Consider the following 12,183-nt stretch of genomic DNA (forward strand, 5'->3'; position numbering starts at 1 on the left):
TTCCTCCAACACAGGAGCCAGAAGCAACAAACTCTGCAAGCTAAGTACTTCTATATTGTATTGTGAGCGAGTTTTGGAGCGTGCGAGTTTTTGATCTAAAGTGTGTTTTTGTCTCAAGTGTGGGACTTTAATATTCTGGGACTTTAGATTCGGGGAGTTTTAGAGGAAAACAAATTGTTTATTTGCTTTTGAACACATTGTTTGCTTTTGTTGCTTGTTTGTTTTTTCTTTCTTTATACATAATATCCCCATATAAATGAGCGCCATGTTTGACAATGCGGCCCAATGTACATCTTGTGCGATGTATGCAATCCTTGATCAACCGATCGAGGGTGCATACCATTGTGGGAGATGTGTGCATGTTGCTGGTTTGGAAGCCCAGATCCTGGATCTAAATGAGCAGCTGCAACGATTGAGATGCATTGGCAAACTGGAAAGGGGTCTGCTTCTGACTGAGCAAGCACTCCAAGGGGTAGATGGGGGAGAGAGTGATAGCATGGAGGTACAGGAGGAAGAGGCAGCTAGTTGGGTCACAGTTAGAAAAAGGGGTAGAGGGAAGAGTGTGAGGGAGGCCAGTCCTGATCTGGCACACCCCAACAAGTTTGCCAAATTGGCGGATGAGGGGGATGTTGATTCAGGGGTGGCATTGCTGCAGCAGGACACTGCCTCTGAAAGCCAGGGGGGTGTCTGCTCCAGTAAGGTGGGAAACAGGAGTTCAGGGCAGGCCAGGCAGGTACTGGTAGTGGGGGACTCAATTATTAGGGGGACAGACAGGGCAATCTGTCACAAAGACCGGGATCGTCGAACAGTGTGTTGCCTTCCTGGCGCTCGAGTTCGTCACATCGCGGATCGGGCTGACAGATTACTGGGAGGGGCTGGCGATGACCCAGCAGTCATGGTGCACATTGGCACCAATGATAAAGTTAGAGGTAGGTGGCGGGTCCTTAAAAATGATTTCAGGGACTTAGGCAGGAAGCTTAAAACTAGGACCTCCAAGGTGATATTTTCCGAAATATTACCTGTACCACGAGCCACACCTGAGAGACAGCGGGAGATTAGGGAGGTAAATAAGTGGCTCAAGAGCTGGTGTAGGGTAGAGGGGTTTGGGTTCATGGAGAACTGGGCCGACTTCTCGGTCGGTTACAGGCTCTACGGTAGGGACGGGCTGCATCTCAATGGGGAGGGTGCAGCCGTGCTGGGGGAGAAGATGGCTAAGAGGTTGGAGGAGTGTTTAAACTAGGGACCGGGGGGGAGGGCAACTACAATATAGTAAGTAAAGACAGAGTAGATGGAGAGCTGGGCCTAGATTATGGAACTGGGGGTGGAGCGGCGGGAGGGGTTAGAATAGTCACTAGTGATAAAAGGAAAGGGAATATGGACAAATATATTAAATGTATGTATACTAATGCTCGAAGCCTCACTAATAAAGCTGAGGAATTAGAACTCATAATGGTTGAAGAGAAATATGATATAGTGGGGATAAGCGAGACATGGCTGGATGAGACCTATGACTGGGCCGTTAATATCCAGGGTTATAGTCTATTCAGAAATGACCGTAAAAATAAGAAAGGGGGAGGGGTCTGTCTATATGTTAAATCATGCCATAAGCCTATTCTGCGGGAGGATATATGTGATGATAATGTGGAGTCTCTTTGGGTAGAAATAAGGGGAGGGACGAAGAATAATAAAATTCTTATAGGAGTGATTTATAAACCGCCAAGTATAGTGGAAGAATCAGAAAATCTTCTTATAAGACAAATAGATGCGGCAGCGAAGCAGGGGGAAGTCATTATTATGGGGGACTTTAACTACCCAAATATCAACTGGAAAGCAGAAACCTGCAGCTCCAGGAAGGGAAGCGTGTTTTTGGAAATAGTAAAAGATAATTACCTTTCCCAACTAGTAGAGGAACCAACAAGAGGGGGGGCCCTTCTGGACCTGATCTTAACCAATAGGCCCGACAGAATATCAAAAATAGAGGTGGGGGGTCACCTAGGTAATAGTGACCATAACATAGTAAGTTTTCAATTATTCTTCAATAAAATGATTAGCAGAGGGGCTACAAAAACATTAAATTTCAGGAAGGCTAATTTCCAAAAACTAAGAGAGGACCTTGGGAACATAGACTGGGACAATGCCTTCAGAAATAAAAGTACACAAGAGAAATGGGACATATTTAAGAGCATCCTGTGTAAATCGTGTGAACGACACATACCATATGGGAATAAACGTAGTAGAAATAAGAGAAATCCAATGTGGTTAACTACAGCTGTAAGGGGTGCAATAAATGATAAGAAACAAGCATTCAGACAACTAAAACAAGAAGGTAGTGGGGAAGCATTGAGCAACTATAGACAGAAGAATAGAATGTGTAAAACGCAAATAAAAGAAGCAAAAATAGCAACAGAAAGAAGGATAGCCAAAGAAAGTAAAACAAATCCCAAAATGTTCTTCACCTATATAAATAACAAAAGACTTAAAACCGAAAATGTTGGTCCCCTCAAAAATAATCTGGGTGTAATGGTGGAGGGGGAAGAGGAAAAGGCCAATCTACTAAATACATTCTTCTCTACTGTATTCACAGAGGAGAATCCCATAACAGACGATATGACTAGGGATAATGTTAATCCTCCCATAAATCTCACCTGCCTAACACAACAAGAAGTGGGGAAACGCCTTAAAAATATTAAAATCCATAAGTCACCGGGCCCAGAAGGTATCCATCCTAGAGTTTTGCAAGAATTAAATACTGTGTTAGACAGACCGTTATTCCTATTATTTAAAGATTCTATTACGACAGGGATTCTTCCACAGGACTGGCGCATAGCTAATGTGGTACCAATATTCAAGAAGGGGTCAAGGAGTGATCCTGGAAACTACAGGCCCGTAAGTCTAACATCTATAGTAGGTAAAGTATTTGAGGGGATTGTAAGAGATGCTATACTGGAGTATCTTAATGAAAATAATCTTATGACTCAGCACCAGCATGGATTTATGAGGGATCGGTCCTGTCAGACTAATCTGATCGGCTTCTATGAAGAGGTAAGTTATAGACTGGACCTGGAGGAGGCTGTGGATGTTGTGTATCTGGACTTTTCAAAGGCATTTGATACTGTGCCGCATGAAAGGTTGGTCTACAAAATGAGGATGCTGGGACTCGGGGAAAACGTATGCAAATGGGTAAGTAACTGGTTGTGTGATAGAAAACAGAGGGTGGTCATTGATGGAACATATTCAGATTGGGTTTTAGTTACTAGTGGGGTACCACAGGGGTCAGTGTTGGGTCCACTTCTTTTTAATATTTTTATTAATGATCTTGTAGAGGGGCTACAGAGCAGAATCTCCATTTTTGCAGATGATACTAAACTGGGTAAAGTAATCAGTACAGAGGAGGATAATATCATATTACAGAGGGATTTGGAGAAGCTAGAGGCTTGGGCGGAGAAATGGCAAATGAAGTTTAATGTGGATAAATGTAAGGTTATGCATTTGGGCCATAGAAATAATAAGTACAGTTATGTGCTAAATAATAAAACACTGGGTAAAACTACTTCCGAAAAGGACCTGGGGGTATTGGTGGACAGTAAACTCAACTTTAGTGATCAGTGCCAGGCAGCAGCTGCCAAGGCTAATAAAATAATGGGATGCATCAAAAGAGGTATAGATGCTAAAGATGAGAACATAGTTTTGCCTCTTTATAAATCACTGGTCCGACCACACTTGGAATACTGTGTACAGTTTTGGGCACCGGTATATAAGAAGGACACAGCTGACCTAGAGCGGGTGCAGAGGAGGGCAACAAAGGTCATTAAGGGAATGGGTGGGTTACAGTACCAGGACAGGTTATCACGCTTGGGGTTATTTACGCTAGAAAAAAGACGTCTTAGGGGCGATCTGATCACAATGTACAAATATATGAATGGACAGTACAGAGATTTTTGTAGTGGTCTTTTTACTCCTAGGTCTGTAACAATGACAAGGGGGCATCCTCTACGTCTAGAGGAAAGAAGATTTCATCATCAGCATCGACGCGGGTTCTTTACTGTACGAGCGGTAAGACTGTGGAACTCTCTGCCACATGATGTTGTCATGGCTGATTCAGTAAATAAGTTCAAGGGAGGCCTGGATGCTTTTCTTGAAAAATATAATATTACAAGTTATGGGCATTAGATTTCTGGTGATACGTTGATCCGGGGATTGTTCTGGTTGCCATTGCAGTCGGGGGAGGGGGGGGGGAGTTTCTCCCTGTGGTGGGGCGTTTGTCTTCTGCCCCATAGGGGTTTTTCGCCTTCCTGGATCAACACAGTAGGATTTTCCTAGGTTGAACCTGATGGACTCTTGTCTTCTTTCAACCTTATTTACTATGTTACTATGTTACTATGTTACTATGTTATGTTGACATTAGGTGATAATTTGGTCAGAAGTAGTGTTTATTGCAATTACATTTTAATCCTAATAACAGCTGGAAATCTACTGCAATGCTTGAAGAAAGCCACAGGCCCTAAATGAAAACACCAAACAGACTAGAGAGATTGACTAGTTCTCCATAGTCTCAGAGTAAGGAGACTGCATTTATATTGTAAATAAAGAAGAACTTAATTTGTCATTTTGGTTTTGTAAGGCACAAGACTGGGTTCCACGGATTTAATTTCAGAGATTTCTGCAACTGCCCCGGTAGTCTATTCTTCCTACTGTACTGTAATGTAACCAACTTTATGAAATAAAATCTGCCATATGTAGCCTAATAAGGCACTAAGTTAGGACCAGTTTCACATGAGTGTATTACAGTGTCACATGCCCTAGTACAACTGCTGGTCTAATATAGAAATCTGTTTAAAGAGGTTGTTTGGGGAAATTGTAAACACGCCCTACTGCCTCCCCTTGCCTTGAAACAACTAACAAGCCAAACATACCCCAACCCCCCACCTCTCATCCTGCCAGCTTCCTTTGACCTTTCACTGAGCTAAGTGGTGAGTGAGACTTCAGTGGACACCATCAGAATGGGCACACAGTCTGGACTGGAAGATCGTACAGCAGGACAGCAGAGGAGGAAAGGGGAAAAGAAGAGAGGGAGGTGTTAGCGTTGCTCATTAATGGTTTTATGACAGGGGAGGCAGTTGAGAAAATGTAAGATTCAGTATTGATCATGGTGTTTAAGTGATTTAATGACCAACATGATCACTTTTTTGGTCATTAGTAGTGAGCACCATCTGGTGATAGCATCTCGTATTTATTGGCTATAGGCAAGCTCACAAGTACAGCAAAGAGTGTTAAGGGGTTAGTAAGGAAAAAAAATACTACCATTATTCTCATACCATATGAAATGTTATCATCTCAAGTTTATTTCTCTAAACTAGAGATTCTAAACTAGAAATTAATTCCTACATATTAATTTCTGTGAGAACCTGTATGACTTAACATGTACTACTATTCAGCATTAATTCGCAGCCCAATATAATGTTTTCCCTAATGTGAACTAGATTATTTCCCCATGAAGTCATCAGTAAAGTTTTTATTGTCCTGCCATATACTAAGATCCCACATTAATTAGAGAGCAACTATAAAGCTTGGTTGCTTTCATAGGTAAACAATAAACTTGGTTTATCAGACATCAAATTAGAGCTGTCGGCTGGATGCCAATATATTTTTTTCCCAGGAATTCATCTAGTGATGCTGTTTTTGTCCTTTGGTAATAAGTGTCTGGATGTATTCCTACTACTTATTTCATAAAGCTTTGGGAGGATGTAAACAAATCTTTAAACACAGTAAAACTCACTAACATAAACGTGAAAGTTATAAAGGTCAATTGTATGTGAAAAGAAAAGCATTTAGTAATATTAACTAATCATGTTTCAATTTTCATGTGCACTTACAACTCACTTAGTACAATCCCATATTCTTTTTCTTTTTTGTATGAAGCCTTAAAAAGGTTATCCAGCATTAGAAAACATGGACACTTTCTTCCATAGACAACATTACTTTAGTTTCGATTTCATGTAAGGTTTGCATTTAAGCTCCATTCACTTCAAGGGAACTGAGTTAAAAAAAAAAAAACGCCTAAACTGGACACAAGAGTGTTGCTATCTATGAAAGAAAGTGGCCATGTTTTTCTAACACTGGACAATTCCTTTACTTGGGCTTCCATTGAGAACATGAGGTCTGTAATGTACAGTACCTCTTTTTGCCTCCAGTTTCATTAAGTGGTATTCTTCATCATAACAGAGTAGGTTTGGAAGCATGGCTGGCTCCAGGTTGGGTGCTTGGGTGGCAAAACCTTGCTGGGCCACTTTTGAGTGCAACAGTTAAACAGCAGAAACTACTAACACTGAATGTAATGCTGTAATCGCATCAGGTTTCCTACAACTTTGCATCACAAAGGCTATACATAGTGGGTAAAACCTCCCAAAATAGCTGGCATGCTGGGGTAAAACCGGCACTGGAGCTTACTTGCACTGTGAGTTTTAGTCACAGCATGTCGAAAAGATTTGTTAACATTTTATCTATTATGCTGTTACTGTAGATTACAACAGATAATTTGTTGGCAAACTCAGTATACCAAGACCAGTATTACCAATAATACCACTATTCACAGCAAAAATATTCAACCATGCCACTGCCAACCAACACTGCCATTACCACCATACTGTTACTGAATACAACCCTATACTATACTAAAGCCAATATTCCCCTATATAGTCATCATATAGTGGAAGATATTAGCTCTACACAGGCTTTGCAGAGCGTACAAATGATAACAGTGTACTTATAGTGTACTTATATTCAATCACACACACAAGTGGTGTCTTCTCTGATCATTCATTTTTATACTTCATCTTGCCCAGGCCATGACTCTTCTCTGCAGAATCTGCCAGAGAAATATTTTATGTCCCTTGCTTTAGCACATATAATAGGCCGCTCTTTGCCCACATGAAGTATTAAGCCCATTTTTCGCAAAATGTGTTAAACAGATTAGCATATTGTGATAAAACCTTCAAAAAAGCCATATAAAACAGGAGAGCATTCCTGCCTGTCTTTATTATGTGCTCTGCTCAGCTCTATTAGTTTAATCATCTTTTATTTGTTTGTTTGTTTGTTTTACAGGTGTGATGTGTATTATGTGTAATATTTTGCTACAATGAAATTGTTTTGGGAAAATCTTATTTTAGCAAGTTATCACTCTATAAAAATCCAGAGATGATTTATGACCCAGTGATGAATTGTTAGCATATGGTGTGTTTCAACAATTTAGACAATGGTTTTTGTCTAAAAGGTCTTAAATTTTTGTGCAACCACATAGCTCTACAAAATTTTGAGACTTTTTCCCGAGGTATGCGGATCATGCCCACTTTATCTTACGCTGGTAGTAGGCATGACTATTTAAAATAGTCGCACATGGGGTGCACACTGACTCCACACTAGAGGTTGTGTATTTCATATGGAGCCGGTTACTCCCAGGGCTATCCAATAATATGTGGTGCATAGCGTACTGCTCCTTGATGTACAGGAGTGGGGGATTCCATCATAATGCAGGATTCCATGCTTTGAAGGGTTACCCAAAAACAGAATGCATCTACAGTCAGTACTTTGAAATGGCAGGGCACTGAGCAGGAGGCATACCTTGTATGGCTTCTACCCAGCCTGCAAGGAAAGAGTTAAGTTGCAATGCTAAGAATTGCCATTCAACTCTTTTGAAGCCAGACTCTAAGCAGCCATGTGTGCACATGACTGCCCAGTATATTTTTATAAGTGCCTGATATAAGGTGCTGTTTTTAGCAAGTTCCGTACCCGACCCAACGTCCCCACCCCCCGACCCGCACTACTTGTTCTCCGGTACACGAGGAGCTGTCTGACGCTGATTACCACATTCTTGTAAGGGCTTTCCTCAGGCACAGGGTGCCGCAGCCAGCAGAGCACCACGCTTCACACGCCACTGAAATCCCTGGCAAGCTTCACTGGGTGCTGCGCTTCGCTATTTAACTGTACACACACTTTAAGGAGTACTTACAGTTAAAGATGCTCTGTGATTAATGTAAGGAGCACATTGTCTCCCTACCCTGTCAATCCCTCTTGTGACCGGAGGCAGAAGAGTTCTGTCTCTGGCCACAAGAGACAGCTACCTCCCCCAGCATTGCGGTGCATGAGTGACTGGGAGCAAAATGCTGTGGTCTGATGATTTTGAGAGGTGTGTATAAACATATAAAATGTCCACACAAAAGATTTTTGTTTGGGGCTTTTTATTAATGTATCTCAAATAATTATAATAGATCGCCCCTATTGCAAACCCCCCCCCCCCCCCCAAAAAAAAAAAACACATATATATATATATATATATATATATATATATTTATATATATATCACAATCATCATTACGGACTTATACTCATCGGCAGTGTCCTATTTGTCTATTTTTGCTTAGTTTTTTCATTATGAAACATCAAAGTGGCACACAGACAAATAAGAGTATAGTAATTTTCAGTATTAGTGACAAATATACAGTATGAGTTATCCCACAGAGTTAAGATTTATCATATCATGCAATAGGCTTGTCATTTATTACTATTTTTACATTTTCATAAGAACTCAAAAGCTATAAGGAAACAAAATTCTCAATAACAAGTTCTAGAAAGGAGAACAGAAAAGCTTCTGTTTCTGCTATTCTGGGATAACATTCCTTTGAATACATTGCATTCAAAAAGATAATTCAAAAGCAATGGAATGCGTTTCTTGAAGTGTATGCTCATGATGATTCTGTTCAAGTATAGTTCAGGCTTGATTACAGCTTCCACAAGGATGGAGATCCCCTTTAGGATAAGGCAGGTGAAGTTTCATTTCATTCCCACAAGTGATAGATGAGATATTATTCATCATTTTTGCCTGTTTTATGTTTTATTGTTCTTATTTTATTGCGCTGAATGTGCTGTTTTCTTGCTTATTTATTTAAAACGCCACCTGTATCTCCAAGAGAGATGCCATCGATGAGAAAGGAGATTATGTTTGGAGACCTAAAAGTAAATTTATGCATCTTATTTTGACATTGAACCTAAGAATAAAAAAGAATGAAATATGAATCTTAGCTTACCAATTTTAGAAGTAGTAATGAAAACTTACACAAAAAAGTGTTAACATGTAATCCCATTCAGAGTTGGGAATATAGCTACAATTCGGATTGCCAATGATATATACATAGTATTACTATGGCACAAAGATAAATCATACCTCACACATTCTGTGTTATGAAAAAGTATTTGTCCTCCACCTGAAATCTTCTATTTTTGCAATTTTTTCATATTTAAATGTTTTATACTATATCAGCTAATTGTAATATGTAATAAATACAACAAAAGGAAACACAATATGCAGCGATAAATCATTCCATTTAATGAAAAATATTAAAAATTGATACCACTCTTGTGAAAAGTAATTGCCCCCTATAGCTAATAACTCGTTCTGCCAGCTCATCTAAAGTTTACAATAACTTATGATGAATCTCCTGCAGTGCTGCTGAGGAATTTTGGCCTGGCCTATTTAGTAAAATTGTATCCATTTGGCTACATTGGATGGTTATGAATAGAGATGAGCGAACCTCGAGCATGCTCGAGTCGATCCGAACCCGAACTTTCGGCATTTGATTAGCAGTGGCTGCTGAAGTTGGATAAAGCCCTAAGGCTATGTGGAAATCATGGATATAGTCATTGGCTGTATCCATGTTTTCCAGACAACCTTAGAGCTTTATCCAAGTTCAGCAGCCCCAGCTAATCAAATACTGAATGTTTGGGTTTGGATCGACTCGAACCCGAACCCGGTTCGCTCATCTCTAGTTATGAAGCATGAAATGCCCATTTAGGATCCTACCTCAATGTCTCAGAAGAATTCAAATCATGACTTTAACTCGGACAAACCAAATCTGTTTCCTTAGAGCCAGTGAACCTGTTTGTGTCTTTCAGATCATGTTCCTGCAATCTAACACAACTGTGCTTAAAGTGACACTGCCCCTTTTTGCATTCTGACTTCTCCACACAGGTGTAAAGGGTAAATTTAGCAGTTTTCATACCTTATTTTATACATATGTCATGGTGCTTGTTCAAGTAAAAAGTGATCTTTTATCAACTGCAGATTGTGCAAAGTGGGTGGTGCTCCACGGCAACATCGCCACTTAGCCCCACCCACAGCACAACCATTGACCCCACCCCTCCATGAGGTCATCATAGGCCACGCCCCCTTATTGCCCATTGGTATGGAGGGGGTGGGGCCTAGACCTTTAGGTCAGCCTGTTCCAATGGCCGGGGCAGGGCCTATGTGCCTATGACATCATTGAGGGGTGGGGCACACATGGAAGCTTTGGGCGGGGCTAAGTGGCGCTGTTGCTGTGAAGCCCCGTCCACTTTCACAATCTGCAGTTGATAAAAGATGACTTTTTTCTTAAACAAGCACCAGGACGTATGATATAAAATAAGGTATGAAAACTGCTAAATTTACCCATTACACCTGTGTAGAGAAGTCAGAATGCAAAAAGGGGTGACAGTGTTACTTTAAGCTTTAGGTCACAAATTAATAAGTAGACATTTTACTTTTGAAAGCAGAATTCTTGGCTTTACCAAAGTCGTTGATGTCCTGCGGAAGGATGGAAGACCCAGTCAATTAAAAGAGTACTTAAAAGAGTAAATTATTTTCTTTCAAATCAACTGATTTCAGATAGTTATATAAATTTCTTATTTACTTCTATTTAAAAAATCTCAAGTCTTCCAGTACAGCTGCTGTATGTCTTGCAGGAAATGGTGTTTTCTTTTCAGTCTGACACAGTGCTCTCTGCTGACATCTCTGTTCGAGACAGGAACTGTTAAGAGAAGGAGAAGCTTTCTATGGGGATTTGCTACTGCTCTAGACAGTTCCTGTCTTGGACAGAGGTGGCAGGAGCACCTTGTCAGACTAAGAAGAAAACACCATTTCCTGCAGGGCATACTTCAGCTGATAAATATAGGAAGACTTGAGATTTTAAAATAAAAATAAATTACAAATTTATATATTATAACTTTCTGAAACCAGTTAATTTGAAAGTAAAATATTTTCGCCAGAGAACCCCTTTACGCTTACACTACATGTGGTATAATGTTCTTATTGTTGAATGTAGTGTTAACTGTACACCAGATGTTTTGAAAGGGGATCTGTAAGGGGATGCAATGTAAGGGGATTTAGATTTTTTTTTGCATAGGGCCAGGAAGGGCTAAAAAGCATTTTACATTCAATAAGTGACATCATTGGAAAACAAAAAAACAAAAAAACAACATTTTGTATGTACTTTTTCGCAGCACTTTACATGGTAACATTATAACATGTGGTGTGTTTTTTTTACCTTATTATTTATTATATGTGATTTTGTTTCACTCTTTCATATATTAGCTATTAAATATTGAAGTTTTAACAGGTCCTAAGTACTTAATTTAGAGGACTGCTATTGTGATATTCTGTGCATTTATCAAGTGGACATTTGTTGGGTTGTGCTATATTGCAGTTAGCCTTAATTTTGTAATACCCTTTACTTCACCAACATTTTTAATGAAATTTAAAGAGAATGCACCACTAGTACAACTCTTTGTGTTTTTTTTACATGACTAGAGCGGCTGAGATGCCTGTGCCGTGTTCATTTTTTCTTAACCATGGCCCGATTCCTGCACACAGCACCGGTTTATTCCCCAGCACCAGCCGGCCTGAAACACTGGGGACGGGCCCACCTACCCCCAGTGTGACGAAACCTCCCCTCTGTGGTGGCTCCACTAATTCTAAGGGGGAGATCGTTACACTAGGGGCCCAGGTGCTTCATACCGGGTCGGTGCAGGTTCTTCATACGGGGCCGGTGCTTGGGAATAAACCGGAGCTGTGCACAGGAACCAGATCACGTTTAAAAAAGGACTGCGGCACCGGCATTCATGCAACAGCGCTGGGATATTCATGTATAAAAACACAAAGCAATATACTAGTGGTACATTCGCTTTAATATTATAAAAGTTAAAAAGTTTTGCATAATGCTTAAGAATGCTCAGAATATAAAAAAAAAATGTTGACAGGTTTATTCCGCACTTGCCATATAGCCCATCAGAAATATTATAAATTACACCTGTGACCTTGTGTACTATAAATAATATTGTATATGGGCACCAGCTTGGAGTTGGCATAGGCAAGACAAG

The sequence above is a fragment of the Dendropsophus ebraccatus genome, chromosome 5, assembly GCF_027789765.1.
Source record: "Dendropsophus ebraccatus isolate aDenEbr1 chromosome 5, aDenEbr1.pat, whole genome shotgun sequence".
Taxonomy (NCBI): Eukaryota; Metazoa; Chordata; class Amphibia; order Anura; family Hylidae; genus Dendropsophus; species Dendropsophus ebraccatus.